The sequence below is a fragment of the Centruroides sculpturatus genome, unplaced genomic scaffold (assembly GCF_000671375.1).
Source record: "Centruroides sculpturatus isolate CEXI.00-Female unplaced genomic scaffold, Cexi_2.0 scaffold139, whole genome shotgun sequence".
NCBI classification, from domain to species: Eukaryota; Metazoa; Arthropoda; class Arachnida; order Scorpiones; family Buthidae; genus Centruroides; species Centruroides sculpturatus.
In genome coordinates this window covers 391,901-405,626 of record NW_019384370.1, presented here as the reverse complement: position 1 = coordinate 405,626, position 13,726 = coordinate 391,901, and the positions used below count along the sequence as shown (strand labels likewise).

At 26.2% G+C, this 13,726-nt stretch overlaps 1 protein-coding gene across 1 annotated transcript in view; it reads left to right on the top strand.

Moving 5' to 3' along the window:
- The window catches only part of LOC111614414 (T-box transcription factor TBX20-like), a 42,858-nt gene that overhangs the window by 19,958 nt on the left and 9,174 nt on the right, over positions 1-13,726 (top strand). The gene's annotated exons all lie outside the window — the stretch shown is intronic.

The window sequence follows — 13,726 nt, the reverse complement described above, 5'->3', positions numbered from 1 at the left end:
TTTAAACAATTAATGGACTCTCTCACGAATGTATTTTTATAGAAAGAATTTCAATTAAATATTCTCAGCTGAACCAATAGATTATAAATATTAAATTATAAGCTACTGTATGAGCCCAAGTTAAATTCGAAATCGTTAACAGATATAATTTAATTAATATTTTTAAAAATAAGTTTTAGAATTCGATAAAACAGAATGCCCATAGAAAGAGAGGAAAGCCTATCTGTTCTTAAATACATGCCGATATTGGCTTTTTATTCGAAGTGAAAGCTTACAAAGGGAATGATTTAGTTTCCATGATTCTTCATTGTTCTTAATCCCAAATTTGTTTCGAGGTCCTGGGAAAGCTAAGTTAGTATCTTGGAAAAATTATAAGGGAAATAAATAGCTATAAACAATCCGGACCCTACTGTGTAGCCATTTCTCTGCAGGATAACTCTATTGATATTCAGACAGAGTATCTGTTTATATTTGGTGGGCCCCTCTTGGTAGGGCATCGTGCTTGCGTCTGAATTATGCATTTACTTTCTATATATACATAATATAAGACTAATAAATAGTACGTGTCGTGGATGCTGATACATACACATTTTCTTTTTCCAGAATAAAATCTTTTTATTTCGCTAATTAATATAAATTGCATATCTTTGAATATACCAATTTAAGCAATTTATACGCTTAAGACAATAAAATTCATAAGTTTTATTGTTTTATTACCTTGTTTAACAAGCTTATAAAACAGTAAAAATACTTAAAAAATAAATGGGGTACATTATATTTTTAAATAAAAAAATCCCATCGAAATTATCTTAAATTAGTGTAAGATGTTGAAAATTATAAAACACAACACATCAAATATATAATTGAGGCTTTCAATTATGTAAAATAAATCCATTAATTTGAACTTTTAGGATTAAAAAATTAAGATCCAATTATCTAAAGTTACAATGCTATTAACAATTATAAATTAATTTTTAAGTAGTTAATTTGACTTAGATTTTAAATTTTTACATTTGATACAATAAATCGAAAAGTCGAGGATCCTATATAAGAATTTTTAACCTTAAACATTAATAAAAAGATATTATAAAGTAAAAGTCATTGCATCAGATAATCATTGCAAATGTTTGTTTAAGTGATTGATATAGGAAAAAAAAAATAACAATAAAAATATAGCAGCAGGACCACGATGTGATTAAGGCCATTTAGTGTATTTTGTTCTGATTCTAAGAATAAAAGAACAGACAATTGTTTTCAAAGAATGATTTTTTCTCTTAACAACATCTTCTGGAACCAATTAGAAAGAATCTATGTGAAGTTCGAAAAAGATTTTCTTAGAGTTGATAAAAAGAAAAAAATAAATAAATAAAAAGAAATTCGGTGAAGTGTTGCCTAATGACTACCTGAGGTGTTAATAGACTAACGAGCTGAGAAATAATATCGCTGCCTATGTCGTAATTTATCCGAATTCCTTTCGTGAAATCTGCTTTAGATTACATTTAAAATATTTCTTTATCGATTATTCGTGTTTATTAATTAATTAAGTTAATTACTAATCGTTTTAATAATAATTTTATACGAAAATTCGCGTCAATTTTTAGACTCCAACGAAAGGATTTTTGAAGAAATGTCTTTTATTGCCTGTGTTCTCTTCACTTAGAATGTTAAGTGAATAAAATATTAGTCCATTTGTTATGGAATTTTTAAGAAAGTAACAAGTTTTCTATTCACAAAGATAGACACAAGCAACTTACTTTTCTCAAAAGCGAATCTGTTAAATTCTCTTGTAATTTTGCTCCATTCCACATAAAATAATTCAAAGTAACATAAAATATTTTAAAAATCTTTTTAATTTCTCGAAATTGTTTAAAATTTTTGAAATATTTCCTAACAATGATGTTCTGTTTTATTGCTAAATCACAAGGCAGTTAGAAGAAATTCTTAAATGGAAAACACAATAATCCCTATTAACTTCCATAAATATTACCAGAAAGTATGTACTGTACATAGGCCTACATTAATTTACATTTGAAAAATTAATTTAAAATATTTCCTTCTCAGGCTTTAATTTAAAATATTTCCTTCTCAGGTTTTAAGAAAATAAAATTTTAAGAACTTATTAGTTATAGAATCAAACGTTTTGTTTACAACCAATTTTTTCATATATTTTTCCGGAATTTAAAGATTTTCTTTACTAAATTACTTTCTCAATAAGTCAATTAGACTTATAATAAATTAAAATTATATTTAAATTATTATCTAAACTTAGCTCTTATATTTAAGTTGAATCTTTTAAAATAAAATTAAAATGTAAAGAAATTATTTAAAAAAATTAAATAATAAAGAGCTCAGCAGATAAATGATGTTGCATAAGAAATTACAGACAAATTAATATAATTTTTATATAAATAATTAATTATATTTTAATATAATAAGATGATAATGTATTCGAGTTATGTTTGTAAGAGTATATTTAATTTAAAAGCATTTATTGTCATACATCTTAAATTTAAACGAAATTCTTCGCTCGCTTCTACGCTATATTTAAATGAATGTTAAAGTTTTCATTTAAATGGGATCATAGGTCTGTTTAGCATTTAAATAGGTAAATAATAAATGCATTTAAATATCTTGTAATATTAATTTTTCAATTTTGTATCTATAAGTCTATGCAAATCATTGCTACCATGATCATTTACATACATTTTGAATTTAATACCATATAATACTCAATAGCAACCCTAAATCTTGCTAGACTTATGGGTTGTAAAGTGAACTGGAAACTACAAATGCGAAGTGATCTGAAGTAAATTCGACATATAAAAGACTTAGTTTTGTATTAAAAAAGTAATTTATATAAAATTATAGAAGGATGCTATACAACGGAACATAAATCGAGAATATTTCAATCGTACATTTTATATCTTTCCCAACATTTCCCCTTTTTTCGCCAAAAAATGCTGTTGAAAGGACTACAAACCTTATCCAACTCCCACTTTCCTAATACTTTTCTGTATATAAAAATAAAATGAGGAGGAAAACAACAATTCGTTTGTTGACTACTTTAGAAACTTTACTATCTGTTATTTAACTGTTCGATTTAAAAGTAGAATAATATTATTTTTTTTATTTTTTTACATTCTTAACTTTATGGCTTTCCACCATTCCCGAGAATGTGAGAAACGAACCATTTTAAAACCCGAAGTTTTGTGAAACATTCAAAGGCAAGACTCGAAAAATAATACTAGTGCTATCTACGTTTTAAATTGACTTTTATAGCTTACAGCCACCTTTCCTACCACTTTTAGCTTGCCTCATTTCTCGTCCTCACTTGCACTATTATCACCCTTGCTAGCGAGTGTATCGCTGAAGCGAAACTCATCTGCCTTGTGAAATTTCTTACGCAACACACTACACATCATGATTGCCTGCAATGAAAACATCTGCACAACTTCAAACTAGAAGAAGGGTGGGAGGTAACAGGGGATGGAGCCATCGGTCCATATCCGGAACATTCAACTTGGTGATTGCCTATAATGTTGTTAGCGGGCCTGATGTCACTATCACCCCCCATTAATACTTAAACATTAGCCTGAGATGCAAATCTCTCCCCTGTACTACGCCCGTTTCTATCAAGTGTTTCATTTCTTACACTTGTTCTCATTCATTTCCCACTCTTCTGCTTTAATTAAGGAGTTTTGGCCGTATGGGGCGGAGCCGCTTTTAAAATGCAGAAGAGCAGATTACTGATCCCTCCAACTGCTTGTGATAGGTCGATGTCTGTTATATTTTAGAAAGAAGTGCATCTTCTACATGTGTAAATATTTGATGGAAGTGTGAAGGCAATCAAATAGAATGTGTTTTTTTGCAAATGTAGGGCCCTGTTTGGTGCAATTACCTCGAGAAATCTATATTTTATGCTTTTGTTTGTTTACATATATATAGCATTCTATAGAATTTTCGCATCTCCAAAGATTTATAAGCAATAAATTAACCCATTGATATTACAAAACTTTTTACGCCATTAAAATTTTCAAATTTCAGACAATAAAATTGCAATAATAAAATCATAATTACATTAAATTTAAAAATAATCTTAACTTATATTAATTAAAAAAATTAAATATTATCTAATTTCTATAATTTATATCAATATATAAGAACAATAAAACAAATTCATTTGCAATAAAAAAAATTCTTAAAAAATATATTTAAATCCAATGCTGATTTGAAATAAACGAGAACAATTAAATCAGATTATTTAAAGCTATTTAATGTCATTAATTTTCTAAACCTGAAGCGAATTAAGTAAAAAAAAAATTAGACAATTAAAAGTTGTTCTTGGATCTCCTTCAATCCCGTAATGTCTCATTAAGCCTGTAGGAAGTAATAAAATTTTTATTAAAATGAGAAAGGCTCGAGAGCCTTTCAAATACGATTTTAAATGCTTACATTAATCTTTAGAAGACAATTAAAAAGTTTATCATTGAAAGTATAGCTTACCAGAATAATAATATCGAATATTTGAGATTGATATCAACCTCATTAGAAACTATTTTAATCGCATTGAAACTGATACGAAACTTAAGTATTAATGCGGTTTTCATTACATCCTAACTTTATTTTAAAGAATTATACAGCTACGAATAGATAAAGGTGATAAAATACATAATGGAAAAAGTTTCCTGCTTCAATTATTAAAAAAAAAAAAAAAGAAAAAATATAGAAAATAAGATTACACTAGCACTCTTTTAATATTCATAAATAATGGATAAAATGCTATTTAGGCAAAGAATCGAAAGAGTGGCAATTTTCTCCCTTTCCCCTTCTGCAAAATCAATTTAGAAAGGTTAACCAAGATAGACCTGTACTACTTTCTTGTTAATAAAATTATTACACATATAGTCATCTGGTATGTGTTCGGATGGGGAATAAAGCAGACCTTAATTGGAATGAACAGACAGCATGATATATTGAACAAATCAGTTACTGGACTTTATATTTTTTAAATGATAAATTACAAGATTTTTTATTTTATTTTTAAAGAATTTATCGAAATCGTGCAGATGAGATTGCTTAAAATTTATTGATTAGGAGATCTGCATCTCATCTTCCCCGCTTTGGCTGTCAAGAAGGATTTTGTGAGTGTCCAGGGAACGCATAAACTCATTTTTTTAAGTTTATAAATCAGAATTTGTGCTTCAAAAAGTGGCACCGATTGTTTAGCCTATATAACCCTCATATTAATGACTTTTTAAAGGGCTTCTAAACTCTGTTTCCAGCTACAAATGTCATCCTTAATTAGATTTGATTTTTTGTTTATTATAATTTTTTTTTTCAAAAGTTTAAGCTGCACATCTTTATTTTTATTTAAACAAGACTTCGTTTTTTAAAACTTCTTAACAATTATTATTGACTTTAAATGAATCATCTTTACACAGAATTAATACACATCTTTACACAGAAATCTAGCAATTGTAAGCCGTTATATGTTAACTTGATAGTTAAATGTATTTTTAAACATTATTTTTTTAAAGATAAATATAAAATTATACAGGAAAGTTAGTCTATATTTAATTATTTAAATCATTCTAACGGAATTTCCAGATAGAGATTTTAGGTTTATATTTTGACAATCTCTTCAATAGAATTTTGAATTTTCAGTTTCTCCTNTTCGTGTAATTTTTTTTTACTCGAATGCATTCTATAATCAACAAATCCTAAATAGAAAATGTCATTATAATAAAGAAATTATTGAAAATTTTGAAAGAAAAATGGATATGTTTGATCTAAAAGATAATTTTTAAGACTAAATATTCAATTTAAATATATTATATAAATTGTAAAATTATAATAAAAACTGATAATTTAAAAACTATTTATAAATAACAGATTTAATTTTGAATTAATTATATATGAATTATACGCAGTTTAGGCTACTTAGTTTTTCGGTTTTGCAATATTTATATAGAATTATTTATATAAAATTAGCTTAGAATTTATTTTTAATACTTAATTTTTATCATTTATAAATAAATATAGGCTTATACTTTTTAAAATTCTTTAAATAAATATTATTATTTAAACGAATTTACAGTACAGTAATTAGAAGTTTATTATTTTAATTGGTGCCAAAAAATTAGTTTTATTATCGTTAAAATTATTATAGGCTAAATCGACATATTAATTTAAGTTTATGTATTATATAAACCTTCAGTTAGCATACTTTTTAAATTAAGTTTCATTAGAATTATTTAAAATTAGCTTAATTATACAGAATTTAAAAAGTTGTTATAACTTTAAATCTTTTATACTAATTAATTTGATTTCCTTGAGTTTATTTAAAAATTAAAATTTTATAGTAAAGTTATTCGATTTTGATGTTTAATTTTAAAGATTTGAAAGTTAAATTTTAGTTTTTAAAAGCTGAGAGGCGAATAAAACATAAAACTAGCATAAAGTAGACGTAGATGTATACAATACAGTACTGTACAGTACAATACATGGGTGCTTAACAATAAATAAAGCTGTGTACGAGTAAAGAAAGCAAACATTTAATTAATCAATTATTTGTAGGGTATAAATTTTATTAATATCAGCTTATAGAATTAAGATAAAACTTTCTTCAATTTATTAAAAGAATTCACATGTTATAGAGAGAAATTAATAATATTTAAAAAAATAAACCTGCAACTTTTATTTATAAATTAAATAATTCTTTAACTAATTAACCAAGTCTCCTAAAAATGATTTAATTTACTAGCATATAATCAATTAATTAATATATATTTTTTGTAAATAATGAAATTTAAAATCTGATTTTTGCTAATTTAATTTTCTAACAACATAATACAACACTTATAAAAACTAAATTATGAAATTCTAAAGCCGTTTTACTGTAGAAACCGTAGCATACTCAAGACCTTTTAGGGGGAAAGATTGAGATCGTAAAGGGTCAGAGGAGAGGTTAGGAAAACTACGTCTTAGATAGAGGTCATAGCTACATTTCTACCCTTATTTCAGTGATATATGTGAACATTTCATGTCCACAACTGATTTACTCGCTGCCAGAACAACTTCTTTAATGAACTTTCAGATAAAAGCAATATTCGTGACGATATCTTGCTTCCTTGTTAACACCTGACTCGTCACGATAGTAACAATCCGTGCGTGATTTTAAACAATTAATGGACTCTCTCACGAATGTATTTTTATAGAAAGAATTTCAATTAAATATTCTCAGCTGAACCAATAGATTATAAATATTAAATTATAAGCTACTGTATGAGCCCAAGTTAAATTCGAAATCGTTAACAGATATAATTTAATTAATATTTTTAAAAATAAGTTTTAGAATTCGATAAAACAGAATGCCCATAGAAAGAGAGGAAAGCCTATCTGTTCTTAAATACATGCCGATATTGGCTTTTTATTCGAAGTGAAAGCTTACAAAGGGAATGATTTAGTTTCCATGATTCTTCATTGTTCTTAATCCCAAATTTGTTTCGAGGTCCTGGGAAAGCTAAGTTAGTATCTTGGAAAAATTATAAGGGAAATAAATAGCTATAAACAATCCGGACCCTACTGTGTAGCCATTTCTCTGCAGGATAACTCTATTGATATTCAGACAGAGTATCTGTTTATATTTGGTGGGCCCCTCTTGGTAGGGCATCGTGCTTGCGTCTGAATTATGCATTTACTTTCTATATATACATAATATAAGACTAATAAATAGTACGTGTCGTGGATGCTGATACATACACATTTTCTTTTTCCAGAATAAAATCTTTTTATTTCGCTAATTAATATAAATTGCATATCTTTGAATATACCAATTTAAGCAATTTATACGCTTAAGACAATAAAATTCATAAGTTTTATTGTTTTATTACCTTGTTTAACAAGCTTATAAAACAGTAAAAATACTTAAAAAATAAATGGGGTACATTATATTTTTAAATAAAAAAATCCCATCGAAATTATCTTAAATTAGTGTAAGATGTTGAAAATTATAAAACACAACACATCAAATATATAATTGAGGCTTTCAATTATGTAAAATAAATCCATTAATTTGAACTTTTAGGATTAAAAAATTAAGATCCAATTATCTAAAGTTACAATGCTATTAACAATTATAAATTAATTTTTAAGTAGTTAATTTGACTTAGATTTTAAATTTTTACATTTGATACAATAAATCGAAAAGTCGAGGATCCTATATAAGAATTTTTAACCTTAAACATTAATAAAAAGATATTATAAAGTAAAAGTCATTGCATCAGATAATCATTGCAAATGTTTGTTTAAGTGATTGATATAGGAAAAAAAAAATAACAATAAAAATATAGCAGCAGGACCACGATGTGATTAAGGCCATTTAGTGTATTTTGTTCTGATTCTAAGAATAAAAGAACAGACAATTGTTTTCAAAGAATGATTTTTTCTCTTAACAACATCTTCTGGAACCAATTAGAAAGAATCTATGTGAAGTTCGAAAAAGATTTTCTTAGAGTTGATAAAAAGAAAAAAATAAATAAATAAAAAGAAATTCGGTGAAGTGTTGCCTAATGACTACCTGAGGTGTTAATAGACTAACGAGCTGAGAAATAATATCGCTGCCTATGTCGTAATTTATCCGAATTCCTTTCGTGAAATCTGCTTTAGATTACATTTAAAATATTTCTTTATCGATTATTCGTGTTTATTAATTAATTAAGTTAATTACTAATCGTTTTAATAATAATTTTATACGAAAATTCGCGTCAATTTTTAGACTCCAACGAAAGGATTTTTGAAGAAATGTCTTTTATTGCCTGTGTTCTCTTCACTTAGAATGTTAAGTGAATAAAATATTAGTCCATTTGTTATGGAATTTTTAAGAAAGTAACAAGTTTTCTATTCACAAAGATAGACACAAGCAACTTACTTTTCTCAAAAGCGAATCTGTTAAATTCTCTTGTAATTTTGCTCCATTCCACATAAAATAATTCAAAGTAACATAAAATATTTTAAAAATCTTTTTAATTTCTCGAAATTGTTTAAAATTTTTGAAATATTTCCTAACAATGATGTTCTGTTTTATTGCTAAATCACAAGGCAGTTAGAAGAAATTCTTAAATGGAAAACACAATAATCCCTATTAACTTCCATAAATATTACCAGAAAGTATGTACTGTACATAGGCCTACATTAATTTACATTTGAAAAATTAATTTAAAATATTTCCTTCTCAGGCTTTAATTTAAAATATTTCCTTCTCAGGTTTTAAGAAAATAAAATTTTAAGAACTTATTAGTTATAGAATCAAACGTTTTGTTTACAACCAATTTTTTCATATATTTTTCCGGAATTTAAAGATTTTCTTTACTAAATTACTTTCTCAATAAGTCAATTAGACTTATAATAAATTAAAATTATATTTAAATTATTATCTAAACTTAGCTCTTATATTTAAGTTGAATCTTTTAAAATAAAATTAAAATGTAAAGAAATTATTTAAAAAAATTAAATAATAAAGAGCTCAGCAGATAAATGATGTTGCATAAGAAATTACAGACAAATTAATATAATTTTTATATAAATAATTAATTATATTTTAATATAATAAGATGATAATGTATTCGAGTTATGTTTGTAAGAGTATATTTAATTTAAAAGCATTTATTGTCATACATCTTAAATTTAAACGAAATTCTTCGCTCGCTTCTACGCTATATTTAAATGAATGTTAAAGTTTTCATTTAAATGGGATCATAGGTCTGTTTAGCATTTAAATAGGTAAATAATAAATGCATTTAAATATCTTGTAATATTAATTTTTCAATTTTGTATCTATAAGTCTATGCAAATCATTGCTACCATGATCATTTACATACATTTTGAATTTAATACCATATAATACTCAATAGCAACCCTAAATCTTGCTAGACTTATGGGTTGTAAAGTGAACTGGAAACTACAAATGCGAAGTGATCTGAAGTAAATTCGACATATAAAAGACTTAGTTTTGTATTAAAAAAGTAATTTATATAAAATTATAGAAGGATGCTATACAACGGAACATAAATCGAGAATATTTCAATCGTACATTTTATATCTTTCCCAACATTTCCCCTTTTTTCGCCAAAAAATGCTGTTGAAAGGACTACAAACCTTATCCAACTCCCACTTTCCTAATACTTTTCTGTATATAAAAATAAAATGAGGAGGAAAACAACAATTCGTTTGTTGACTACTTTAGAAACTTTACTATCTGTTATTTAACTGTTCGATTTAAAAGTAGAATAATATTATTTTTTTTATTTTTTTACATTCTTAACTTTATGGCTTTCCACCATTCCCGAGAATGTGAGAAACGAACCATTTTAAAACCCGAAGTTTTGTGAAACATTCAAAGGCAAGACTCGAAAAATAATACTAGTGCTATCTACGTTTTAAATTGACTTTTATAGCTTACAGCCACCTTTCCTACCACTTTTAGCTTGCCTCATTTCTCGTCCTCACTTGCACTATTATCACCCTTGCTAGCGAGTGTATCGCTGAAGCGAAACTCATCTGCCTTGTGAAATTTCTTACGCAACACACTACACATCATGATTGCCTGCAATGAAAACATCTGCACAACTTCAAACTAGAAGAAGGGTGGGAGGTAACAGGGGATGGAGCCATCGGTCCATATCCGGAACATTCAACTTGGTGATTGCCTATAATGTTGTTAGCGGGCCTGATGTCACTATCACCCCCCATTAATACTTAAACATTAGCCTGAGATGCAAATCTCTCCCCTGTACTACGCCCGTTTCTATCAAGTGTTTCATTTCTTACACTTGTTCTCATTCATTTCCCACTCTTCTGCTTTAATTAAGGAGTTTTGGCCGTATGGGGCGGAGCCGCTTTTAAAATGCAGAAGAGCAGATTACTGATCCCTCCAACTGCTTGTGATAGGTCGATGTCTGTTATATTTTAGAAAGAAGTGCATCTTCTACATGTGTAAATATTTGATGGAAGTGTGAAGGCAATCAAATAGAATGTGTTTTTTTGCAAATGTAGGGCCCTGTTTGGTGCAATTACCTCGAGAAATCTATATTTTATGCTTTTGTTTGTTTACATATATATAGCATTCTATAGAATTTTCGCATCTCCAAAGATTTATAAGCAATAAATTAACCCATTGATATTACAAAACTTTTTACGCCATTAAAATTTTCAAATTTCAGACAATAAAATTGCAATAATAAAATCATAATTACATTAAATTTAAAAATAATCTTAACTTATATTAATTAAAAAAATTAAATATTATCTAATTTCTATAATTTATATCAATATATAAGAACAATAAAACAAATTCATTTGCAATAAAAAAAATTCTTAAAAAATATATTTAAATCCAATGCTGATTTGAAATAAACGAGAACAATTAAATCAGATTATTTAAAGCTATTTAATGTCATTAATTTTCTAAACCTGAAGCGAATTAAGTAAAAAAAAAATTAGACAATTAAAAGTTGTTCTTGGATCTCCTTCAATCCCGTAATGTCTCATTAAGCCTGTAGGAAGTAATAAAATTTTTATTAAAATGAGAAAGGCTCGAGAGCCTTTCAAATACGATTTTAAATGCTTACATTAATCTTTAGAAGACAATTAAAAAGTTTATCATTGAAAGTATAGCTTACCAGAATAATAATATCGAATATTTGAGATTGATATCAACCTCATTAGAAACTATTTTAATCGCATTGAAACTGATACGAAACTTAAGTATTAATGCGGTTTTCATTACATCCTAACTTTATTTTAAAGAATTATACAGCTACGAATAGATAAAGGTGATAAAATACATAATGGAAAAAGTTTCCTGCTTCAATTATTAAAAAAAAAAAGAAAAAAATATAGAAAATAAGATTACACTAGCACTCTTTTAATATTCATAAATAATGGATAAAATGCTATTTAGGCAAAGAATCGAAAGAGTGGCAATTTTCTCCCTTTCCCCTTCTGCAAAATCAATTTAGAAAGGTTAACCAAGATAGACCTGTACTACTTTCTTGTTAATAAAATTATTACACATATAGTCATCTGGTATGTGTTCGGATGGGGAATAAAGCAGACCTTAATTGGAATGAACAGACAGCATGATATATTGAACAAATCAGTTACTGGACTTTATATTTTTTAAATGATAAATTACAAGATTTTTTATTTTATTTTTAAAGAATTTATCGAAATCGTGCAGATGAGATTGCTTAAAATTTATTGATTAGGAGATCTGCATCTCATCTTCCCCGCTTTGGCTGTCAAGAAGGATTTTGTGAGTGTCCAGGGAACGCATAAACTCATTTTTTTAAGTTTATAAATCAGAATTTGTGCTTCAAAAAGTGGCACCGATTGTTTAGCCTATATAACCCTCATATTAATGACTTTTTAAAGGGCTTCTAAACTCTGTTTCCAGCTACAAATGTCATCCTTAATTAGATTTGATTTTTTGTTTATTATAATTTTTTTTTTCAAAAGTTTAAGCTGCACATCTTTATTTTTATTTAAACAAGACTTCGTTTTTTAAAACTTCTTAACAATTATTATTGACTTTAAATGAATCATCTTTACACAGAATTAATACACATCTTTACACAGAAATCTAGCAATTGTAAGCCGTTATATGTTAACTTGATAGTTAAATGTATTTTTAAACATTATTTTTTTAAAGATAAATATAAAATTATACAGGAAAGTTAGTCTATATTTAATTATTTAAATCATTCTAACGGAATTTCCAGATAGAGATTTTAGGTTTATATTTTGACAATCTCTTCAATAGAATTTTGAATTTTCAGTTTCTCCTTCGAGAAAAACGAAAATGACAATCAGTATCAAATTATTCTTATTATCTAATGAAAGAATAAGGTTTTTACAGATTAAATAAATAAATAAATAAATTTCTTTCATCAGTTCTTTTGATGTTTTACAAGGAAATATGCAATGTTAAAATTGTATTAAATATTTGACAATAAAAAAAATTTATTAAACTTTTAAAATTTACAATTGAAATGAAGAAATATTTTAAAGCAATCTTATAAATTTTTCGTCATTAACCGGTTATTTTTTACATTACATTATAAAATGTAAGCGTTATGTGCAATACATTACAGGCGAACTTTAATGAACGTGTAGGAGTAGGCCTATAATTTAATACGTATTTAATAAATAAAAACTGTAAATAGATTTATAGGAAATCTTCCTGCCAAATAATCAAGTTAAATTTTATTTCTATCGTCTATATTTTTATATAGATTTATCAGAAATAAATCACTGATAAATTGTAAGCATAAAATTGTCAATCGTGTCGAGAGAATTATAAAATTTAATCAATGGTCTTTTCAAACTGGTTAAATCCATTTAAGCTATTTTGAAATTTTGTTTTTATTCGTCAAATGAATAAAAGAAGATAAAATTATTGTGTGTGATAAGATATAGGTTCAAAACATTAGGCTATTTTAAATGATTTTACAAATTCATCAAATTAGCAATAAATTTTTTTCAGAAATTTTAATCATTTCTCTTCTTTTCACTGGAAAGTTTTCATTTACAAGGCAAAGTTTTACTCAAAATAACTTTGTAAATTATATTAATTTCTTTAAAAAAATTATTTATATTCTACTAGGCCTAACTTAATCATAGTTTATTCAATAAATGTTGATAATATAGCATAAAACGATAAAGTAAA